Source organism: Pinus tabuliformis, chromosome 5_2, assembly GCF_031772625.1.
Source record: "Pinus tabuliformis cultivar Carrire ecotype Pingquan chromosome 5_2, CPIR1, whole genome shotgun sequence".
NCBI classification, from domain to species: domain Eukaryota; kingdom Viridiplantae; phylum Streptophyta; class Pinopsida; order Pinales; family Pinaceae; genus Pinus; species Pinus tabuliformis.
The window spans coordinates 278787219-278797399 of NC_142306.1; the positions used below are offsets into that span (position 1 = coordinate 278787219).

The 10181-nt window shown below is 36.1% G+C and overlaps 1 pseudogene; it reads left to right on the forward strand.

Moving 5' to 3' along the window:
• The first annotated feature begins 6902 nt into the window (after window positions 1–6902).
• LOC149158599 (protein RER1B pseudogene) lies at window positions 6903–7756 on the forward strand (annotated as a pseudogene).
• The last annotated feature ends 2425 nt before the right edge of the window (window positions 7757–10181 follow it).

The window sequence follows — 10181 nt, forward strand, 5'->3', positions numbered from 1 at the left end:
TTTAATCTGGGTCGTTGAATGTCAACGAGAAGATTATTTAAGGAACCTTGAGGGTCATTTGGAAAACACACTGAGAGATCAAGAGATTGAATTTCTGAAGTGAGAAGTTCTCAGGAGGAAGTTCTGATTGAGGATATTTGTTGCAGTTGAGGGGCAGGAATAACATCTAGAGAGAGAGAGATTTTCTCAGCCAGAGAATCATCAGCAGAGAAAGGCAGTGATCCAATTGCCCAAATGTAGAGGCTGACGCAGGGCCACGAAGGGCCATGCAGAGGCAGCGTAGAGGGTGAGAGAGAGTCCGAGATTTTGCTGGGGAGAGTCAATTTCAGAAGCCGGGAGGCTCAAATCAAAGACTCCAGGCAAAAAATCAATCAACAAACTAGGCGACGCATTGCCTAGAGAGGTTGACGTAGGGACTGCATGAGGACTGCGCAAAGGCAGCGTAGGGCATGCCAGGGGCACTTCATCCAGAGTCCAAATCAGCTGGGATTTTCTCAGTGATTATGTGAGGTGATATCACAAATCTTTATGCCAGTATTTCTCTCTGTAACTAAATAACTGGAGAGGTATTTATAGATGTATTCAGAATTTGTCACTGCTTAATAATAATAAACCCTCATATCGGCTACACCGGTTTTCTCGCATTGGATTTTTCCAGAGACATTTGTCCAAAAATAATGGTGTCCATTGTGTTGTATTTTCTTTCTTGCTCAGCCTCTTGTTTTTGCATAGTATTTAATTAAGTGAAGGTTGTAGTGTATGTATTACGATATTTGTCGTAGGAAACTGCAAGTAATTTGTTTAAAGGAATTTAACAAATAGGAGTAATATCATCAGTTGTTGCAATAGGGATTCCGGTTGTGGAATTTTCACAGCCTCCAGTATCATGTACAACTTCTTACCCAAAGTAATAATGACACTGCGAGGCCTAGACTCATACATAACATGTCACTTCCATAAGTATGGTTGGCCTAATAATACATCACAAACTTCAAGAGGAGCAAAATCACACAGTACCTCATTTGTGAAGGGCTTAATGTTGTAGCAAAGGTGGCAGTGTTCGCTGATGCAAAGATCTCGCCCTTGGTGAAGCCACCCGATGGTTTATGTATGCAGGCGTGGTGTGGTCGGTAGGCCCAACCGAATTACTACCTCTGCTGAAATGAGGTTCTTTTGGCTCCCTTATCGACAATGAACTGCAGTGGAGAACCCTTCACCCACATCTTTGAGTGGAAGAGTCGTTCCCCCTCTTCTGGATCTTTGGGCCCATCCTTCAAGATATTTGTGGTGGCAATGGTGGCACTAGGCTTCACATCGATAATCTGCTTCCCTTTTCGATTCCCCTTGTCAATTTCTAACTCAAAGTTGGGACATGCATCTATTTTGGAAGCCTTCAGCTTGACCACCAGTGACTGCTTGGCTCGACGCTAACTTGTGTTGTGAGTGGGGTTCTTACGGAACTCACACCATTTCCCTATGTCCTTCTTTGTCCTCGTGGTGTTTTTCTTTGCTTGCAGCTTTGACGGGTTGTCCTGGGTCGCCCCGCCTTGGCTTTGTCCTTTGTTCTGCAGTTTGGGGGTGCCTTTCCCTTGCTTCAGATTTGCAGATCCAAAGTCTCGCTTCTTCTATTTAAATTAATGCTCGATCTTGACAACGTATCGATTTTTTGTGCCAAGCAAGGAGATTTTTAGGAAATACATCTCGTCCTAGATGTAATTTTGTAGGAAGCCACAGTACTTGAGTACCAAATATCGCTCAGAATCCTTGACACCTACTTTGTGCGAAGGGTATGGAAAAAATTGTGAACTTCGACACATCTTGGTCCCTTCCTTGTCGCAGTGTGGTCCACTTTATGTATTTATCTTCATAGCTCCCGACAGGGTATTATTATTCCTTGATGGCCTCTAGGAAATAATTCCAAGTGGGTGCAGCTAAAAAAAGTGAGGATTCCCTCTCATCCTTTTGTTCACAGTAGGTTTCCCAACAATCCTTGACATGGGGGTGGCTTTGAGGAGTGAAAAAAGTAATATTTTCGTGATTGGAAAAGTCATGAACTAAAAAATATCCTTGCAACATATTTAACCATCTATCTATGACATCTACATCTATCTGACCTTCAAATATGGGAATTTCAACGTCAACTTGTACCTTAAAAGGAGTGTAGCCTCTAGAGTGGCTGCTAGATGAAGATGTGTCACCTGTGGCTAGTCATTGAAGGATCTGGGAAAATTTATCCATCATTGTGTTCCTTTGTTCCTCGAGCAGTATTTTGAAAGGATCTCCTGCCCCCTCGTCTTTCTTTTCTTCCGCCATGGGAGGTCGTCGAGGTTTGTGAGGTTGGTCTTGCAAAGGTTCAACCAGTTCGAGCCCTAACTCCTTATACCCCGACCTCATTGGGGACATGCAAATAAAAATAGAGAAAGAGAAGACAACTATGATACCACTTATTTGGACTTATGCAGGAACGCAACAAAATACAAATATACACATAAACGCAGAGATGCAACAAAAATAAAACTTCATTTCATTAATATCAAAGAAATGAAATATGCTTACATACATAAATGGAAATAAACTAGCTCGAGTGATGGTAGCTTATCTCTAAGAAGAGATGTGGCAGCTACATACCTCTGAATAGTGTTACAATGAAGTTCAAAGGCCTATTTATTATTTAGAAACAATAGAAAACCCTAAAAATCCAAAAACCTAACCCTATGAGACGAAGCACCAAAACTGTGGGCCCCGTTTGGGTAAATTGGTACATCAACTGTCCGGGGTTGTAACTTTGGCATACGATCTCTGTTTGGCTATCATAATACCTCGTTTCGAAGATCACGAAGAGAAGGCCGAAAATAAATTGTTCAATTGATTTGGGACTTTTCCAATCTCTCTATTTTACCTAAAAATGTCTTTTAGTCCCTCAAAACGGCTTTGGATGTTTAAGACCTGAAAAACTGTCAAAGTAGTAAGTTGTGCTACAATTAAGGAAACTAAAAAGAAACAACAATGGGGGTCCAAGTGGAATAAGCGGGTGGCCACCACTATCCACCTAGATCAACTTTGACAGGTTTCAATACAATTTTTATATTTCTTTTGGCTAAAATATTGGAAATGAGATTAGTGGTCCATTTTATATAAGGGAGAGAGACCATCCTAACAGGAGGAGATGAATCAGGATGGTTAGACTTAGACTCCGAAGTGGCTTGAAAGACTTTATTAATTTGGGAGGAGTAAACATTAGCTTTAAATGCTTGGATTAGATGGGCATTTTCGTTAGAAAGGAATTAGGGAGTAGAGATTTTTAGGGTGCATGAAATAAGAGTTTTTAAGACAACTGACATTTGGGAAGGGTGGTGGTGGGAATGGGCGTGAAGATATTAGTCAGTGTGGGTCTTTTTTCTATAGCCCTGATGGGTTAGGGATACATCAGGGAGGCAAGACATTGGTACATCAAGAAAGGTAAGGGAATTATTAGATTCAGTTTCCATGGTGAATTGAATGCCTAGAGAGATACTATTAAGATGGGTAAGAAAGGCACTGAGAGTGGGAAGGCCATGTTTTCAACAATATGATAAACTGTGAAAGTCTACATTAACTCACAACAAATAAATTTTATATATATATATATATATATATATATATATAAAGCAAAATTTACTTCTTATGTAGTATGGTAAAAAATTAAAAACATATACCAAAAAACAAATAAATTATTCAACAGAAGTACAAAGAATCAAAAGACATTAAAACAATGTTTACTTAACGTGTAGTGTGGTTAAAAATTAAATACACGGTGTAGCAAACAGAAAACAAATTATTCAAGAGAGTACAACGACAAATAATTATTCAAGTACAAAGTATTGTTTAAAGCAAATTTTACTCTATATATTATTAAAGGAGTTAAAGTTTCTAAAGTCGTTTGTATAACACACTTGTTCTATGTTGATGACATTCTTATCATTGTTGATGTTCAGTCTCAGAGTGGGAAGTATTCAATGGTGTTTTTCCTACATTTTGTTCTATTATACGCATGGTGGTAAGTCAGTGCAAATCTTTCTTTCTTCAGCATAATATGATGGACCAAACCATTGCTTCCATCATCTCTTTTCTGCCATAAAAACTGGCTCAATTAGCCAAGGTTTTAAATATTTAGGATTTTCCCTGAAGCCAAATTGTTGCCTTGTGGAGGATTGGTCTTGGCTTCACAAGTGTATTAAGCACCACATCAGTAATCGGTGCTACAGATGGCTCTCTCTTGGAGGGAGGATCACTTTGGTAAAGTCAATTCTTGAAAGTATTCTTATTTATTGGCTCAGTATTTCTAAGGCTGCTAAATCCACCATTAATAAGATCGGACAATGCATGTTTCACTTTCTCTAGGGGATTAAGAAAAATAATAGAGTCTCACTTCGTTAGATGGGAGGTGTTTTCCCAACCAAAAAGCTATGGAAGCTGGGGTTTTAAGAATATTCAATGGTTTGGGCTAGCACTGACTATGAAAAGTCTATGAAGGGTTTTAACTCGCTTATGTATATGAAGCAAGCTCATTGCTAATAAGTATCTAAACCATCATCCTTTTAATGAATGGTCATGGTTTATCCAGCCTCAAAAATACACTGTGGAATCAAATGTTTGGCGTGGTTTGTTGACTTCCCTTCCTTGGATTACATCCAGGATGGCCTAGAAGGTGGGTAAAGGAAATCATGCTTATACTATGGAAAGACCCTTTCATTTGGGGGTCATCTTTCTATATTTTATCTGTGGAGCTCATTGCATAGCTTAATGCATGTGGAGTATATAGGCTTCGTGAAGTTTTCAGTCCCTGTTTAAATGATATATTCAATGGTACGTGGAAGCATTCCTCTTATCTAGGGCTGCAGGACCTGCTAACGTATGAATGGGATGGATTTGTATCCAAATTAAATATCAGTGGTCTTACATTATTTGAGTAGGAAGTCACTATTGTGTGGTTAGGAAATTCCTTATCTGGCCAAGTAATTTCCACTCTTGCTTATGATGAGATGAATGCTACTTTTATTCAGTCCGGGAACAAATAGTGGTTCCAAAATACTTAACAGTGGCCCATTCCTCCTAAGCTCATATGTTTCATCTGGTTGTCTTTGGACAACAAAATCTTGACTTGGGATAACTTTATTCATCATGGTTTTATTGGCCCCAATGTCTACGTCCTGTGTTTGAAAGTCCAAATTTGACTAATCATCTCTTTTTCTACTGCGATTTCGCACAAGATCTGTAGTAGAATTCTCTTTCCACACCCAATATTTTAGATGGTGGTTCGATTATTTTTTTGGAAACTTGTCTCCAATGGTGGTATCATAGAATGGGCAAGTTTAAAGCTCTGCCTATTTTTGTTGCTTGGGTTATATGGAAGACTTGCAATAAGCTACTTTTTGAGGGTATGTTCCTCAATATCCCTCAAATTTTTCCTCATATCCTTGGCTTTTTCTTTGAACACATTTATTCTCAAAAGTCAAGGAAGCCTCGTCACCTTTCCTATCCCCTAGGCTCCATGTTAGACAGTGTTGGTTTCTTTTATGGAGCACAACAGGGTGGCTCCTATGGTGTTGGGGCATATATTATGCTACAAGGAAATATCTCTTATTACATTTGGTTGCATATTGGGGAAGGATCTAACTCGAAAGCTAAAGCCATTGCTTGTTGGGCTCTCTTATTTGTTGTTGCCTCCATTAAAATCGCTTCTTTGCGGGTCTATGGGGACTCGAAGTGTGTTATTCATTGGTTGAATGGGAGAAACCAACTTCAATCTCTCAACTTATAGTGTTCTTTCTAAGAAAAGTTTCATTACAGAGGAATGCTTCATCTTTTATGAAATGAGTTAGGGCACTCAGCTTATGAATAGGGGGAGATTTCATTTTTAGGCCATCAGATTCAATCTTGTTTATCACTACAACACTCATGTCTTTTCTGAATTCTTCCTTTTCCCTTTTATGCTTGGGAGATACGATTGGCAGATATATTTTGTTAGCCTGTGGACTTCTTTGTTGCTATCCATTTTCTTCTCATTTTTCTCACTTCTCTTATTGGTCAATGATAGTCTCTTTTGGACATTTTGTCTGGCTTAGTTTCTCAGAGCATTACTATCCCTGTCACGACAGTGGATATACGTATTCAATTTTTTACTGACTGGCCATTAATTTGTTTGACCAAAAATTAAATAGTAAAGTGTAATGTTAACATTATAAACTCAAAAACATTTTTTTTTAATATTTTAATCTCTTTTTTTAAGTTGTGATTGGCTAATTTAGGTTGGTTCTTATTTGGCAATGATGCCTATGTATTATGGAAAACTGTCAAAGCTGTCATCTGAATTACAAGTTTGTATGTGGCAATAGCTTCATGGTTGTCGTGCCATGGGTTTCAGGATGTATTTGATGGCCTACATAAAATTTTCCCTATCAGATTTGACGTCTCTTTAATATTTTCACCCTGTCAAACTGACATTTGATTTCATATTTAAACCATCAAAAATTATGATATCTCTGTTGTATGAGGGATTCCACTTAGCATAAGTTTAAATACAACTAGTCTACCACACTCTCAATCTCTCCAGCATGCCCGTATTAAATCCACAACCCCGCTATAAAGAAAAATTGCATTGAACATTTATAGAGGGGCATCCATGTTTCCAACAACTACTCTGCACCCTTAAGCTCTCTCGCGTGCCCTTATTAACTCCAATACGGTGAAATCTTATTAATGAATATTTAATGCCATATCACAATAATTTAGTGCACCCAAATTGTGTTCCAATGTAATATTTATAAAATATAGTCCTGCGGAAACTGGGTTCCCCAATCCCCATCTTCAACTATGCATCGCACCTTTCCCATGGGATTCTGGCACCACTACGACTCCATCTCATGCCGGGAAATTCTGTTTTGGCTGCAGGAATCGTTTCACGAGCCTTTGGATTGCAATCTACATAGTAAGTGTATATCACAACGTACCATCGAGCTTAGGTATATACACACAACATTTATGTGCTAATTCGTTGTTCATATGGAGGCAAATTTTGGCGAGGACGACGTGGGGGACTCCCTCGCCCTCCTCTACCATGGCCAAATGGAAGAGCAACAATTGGAGAGGTTTTTAGTATTGTCTGGACAAATCTACTTGCCACAAATTCGGTAGATGGTTTGGGCTTGCCATGTTGCAGGCCATTTATGTTGGGAGGGATTTTTTCATAGAGGGGTTTTACATAGTCTCTTATAGAGTGGGAATTTATATAATGAATTTATTGATAGGGTCATGGAGGGTCAATGGATGTTTACCAAACAGTCCGACCAATTCAGGCCGTGCATTCGGCACCTACCTGAGTTTAAATTCTGGTACTCTATAACAATGGCATTTTGTATTGCTTTCATAATTACATTCTTCTAGATATTTGACGTGCTGGTATTTTGGCCAATACTATTGTTCTATTGGATTGTGTTTTTCATGCTAACGATGAAGCAGTAGATATTGCACACGATCAAATACAAATATGTACCATTTATAATTGTGGAAACTCAGAAGTTTGAAGAAGACATAACCTTCCCTTTTAAATATGACATGCAATCTGTTTAAATGTCAACTAAATCTCCCTCCATGCTAGCAGGTTTTGTATTGATTGATTTTTCACTTTGTTATCTATATGTGAAGGTGCTCACTGATGTTGTTCACATTGTGGGTTTTGCAGATTTATGTTGTTCGCATCGTGGGTATTGCTGATTGAGATCTCTAAAAAGCCTCTTATGCTCGGCCCAATGTTTTTGGTGTTGTGGGTACTGTGTAGAAATGGAACGAGAGGAGGATATGACACCATTTTTTAAAATTGAGGTATGCCACCATTGTCAAAACATGATTTATTTTGTTAATGCAAATTGAAAATTAACGAGCTTGGTTTATTATGAATTGTTCAAATGGTTTTGTGAGTGGATTCATATCAATCCTTGTTCAAATATTTAAATATTATTAAGTACGTGAGCATCACTTCATTATCATAATCTTATGTTTCCAAACAGGATCACAGTTATCCCTTTCTAATGTTTTCTCTTTGAATTTTTCATCTTTCAAGTCAATTTTAATAATACAATATGTGGTCTAACATTTTACCATACTTTTTTACATACTTTTTTTGGAACACTAATAAAATTTTTGGTAAAATATTTCTATTCTTAGAAACCGGAATGCAATTGATCTTTTATCAAGATGATTCATGTCAATTTGTTGTGTAATTCAATGTCGTATAACACCCATAATTATTTCTAGTTAGAATTTGTATGTTTATAACTAGATTGGTTAAAGGTTCAAATTTTGTACAATCCCAATAGCCAAATTGTTGCCTCAACTAAAAACTTTATGGGATAATCCCTTAAGGAGGAAAACATATAATTATAAGTTTTAAAAATGGTTATTATATAATAACATGGTTGGTGAATATATCAAGTTCCAAATTTGATATGTTGTTTATTTGTGTGAACTTGTCATATGCATTTTAAAACTTCACATATCCATATTTAGATGGGTTGAGATAGCGTCCATACTAATTGTACTGAATGCACCCTAAACTTTGGATTTAGAGAATGCCCCTAAATTTTAGATTTATTGACGTAAGTGTGTTTATGCACTTCCTCAAGAGTTGATAGGCTATCTTGATCCCACTCCCACTCGCACTCCCAACTAGGCTTTAAAATGTCTATAGTTTACTTAGTTGTTATCGGTGCAGTAAAGCACTGAAGTATTTTGAGGTGTTTTTGACTTATGAAAGAAATGCTAGGATTTACTCCCAATGGGTTTGTACATTTGATTGAGCTAGCCAACTTTATGATTGTACATGGTTGAAGGCTAATGAAAATTTAGTTGTTTCATCCAGTGGTGGCAGCAGTGTCAAAATTTGAGATATAGCACTTTGACCTATAGAAAATCAATTTTGAAGGTTGGAAGAGTGTGCACCTGAGGGTGAGGTTGGACGTGTTTGTTATAACTTTTTTTTATCAAAATACTATTGTATTCTTTTTAAAATAATTTAATTTTTTTTAGGTTTAATGTTGATTTAATTAGTCCTAATATATTTTTGGTTGTTATATAAATTAATACTTGTATTGATTAAATGAAATTTAAGTTCAATTTAATAAAATTATAACACATAATTATTAAATAAGAGGTAAGGATTAGTTGTTTTTGCTTATAATTTCAAATAGTTTGTTTTCGTGTCAATGAATTAGATACCTTCTTTAAAAAAATGGAAATTCATTAAAAATAAATAAATATGACTTCAATCTCATAATCTTTTATACAAATGGAGTAACACTTGGGGCTGCAAAATCTGAGGAATCTATAATGCTTTGTATAAGTAAGAATCAGAATAAATCATGAATATCTCATTATTATAGATCTCTTAACCAAAAGCATTCAGTATAAGTCTTAGTAGTTTCTTTCTTCATCAATTCACACACACATATATACTAAATTAGAATCATATAAAATTTAAAGATACAAAATCAATGGAATTAAGATTTAATTATTTTTCATTATATAAATAGAAAGTTATCATATGAATAACAAAATATATATCCTTAAATCCACTTTGAAAATGAAAATAGTTTTTAATGTTGAAAATATTTTATAACATAAAATAAAATTGAGAATAAAATAACTTATTCTTTTAATTTGAAAATAAGAAAAAATAAATAAATAATAATAAATTAAACTGAAATAAAATAAAATTGCAATCAAACTATTTTACTTTTGGTAATTTTCGGTAAACAAATTTTGGTTAACTGTTTTTTTTAAATCCTAAATAAATAAATTCAGCATCATAAAAGTCTATCCAAATTATTCCAACTCCTAAATAAAGGGGATCTATTGTCCATTTCAATAATAAATTATACTTGAAAATATGACGATTTGTCGGATCTAACTAACTTTATACTGATACTGATACCATAGAACTGTTTTCCTATAGTCATATGTACTCTCAGATTCATTGTTTTCTTTGACAGTGAATCACAAGAAAAAACAACGTATTACAACCAAATTATCTTGATAAATCAAAAAAAAAGAATCCAACTTGACGTTGACAACGAGATGGCGCTGCACGATCAGCGACTTTCACAACTAATAGGTCCATGGCACTTATCAGTTAAAGGCACGACATG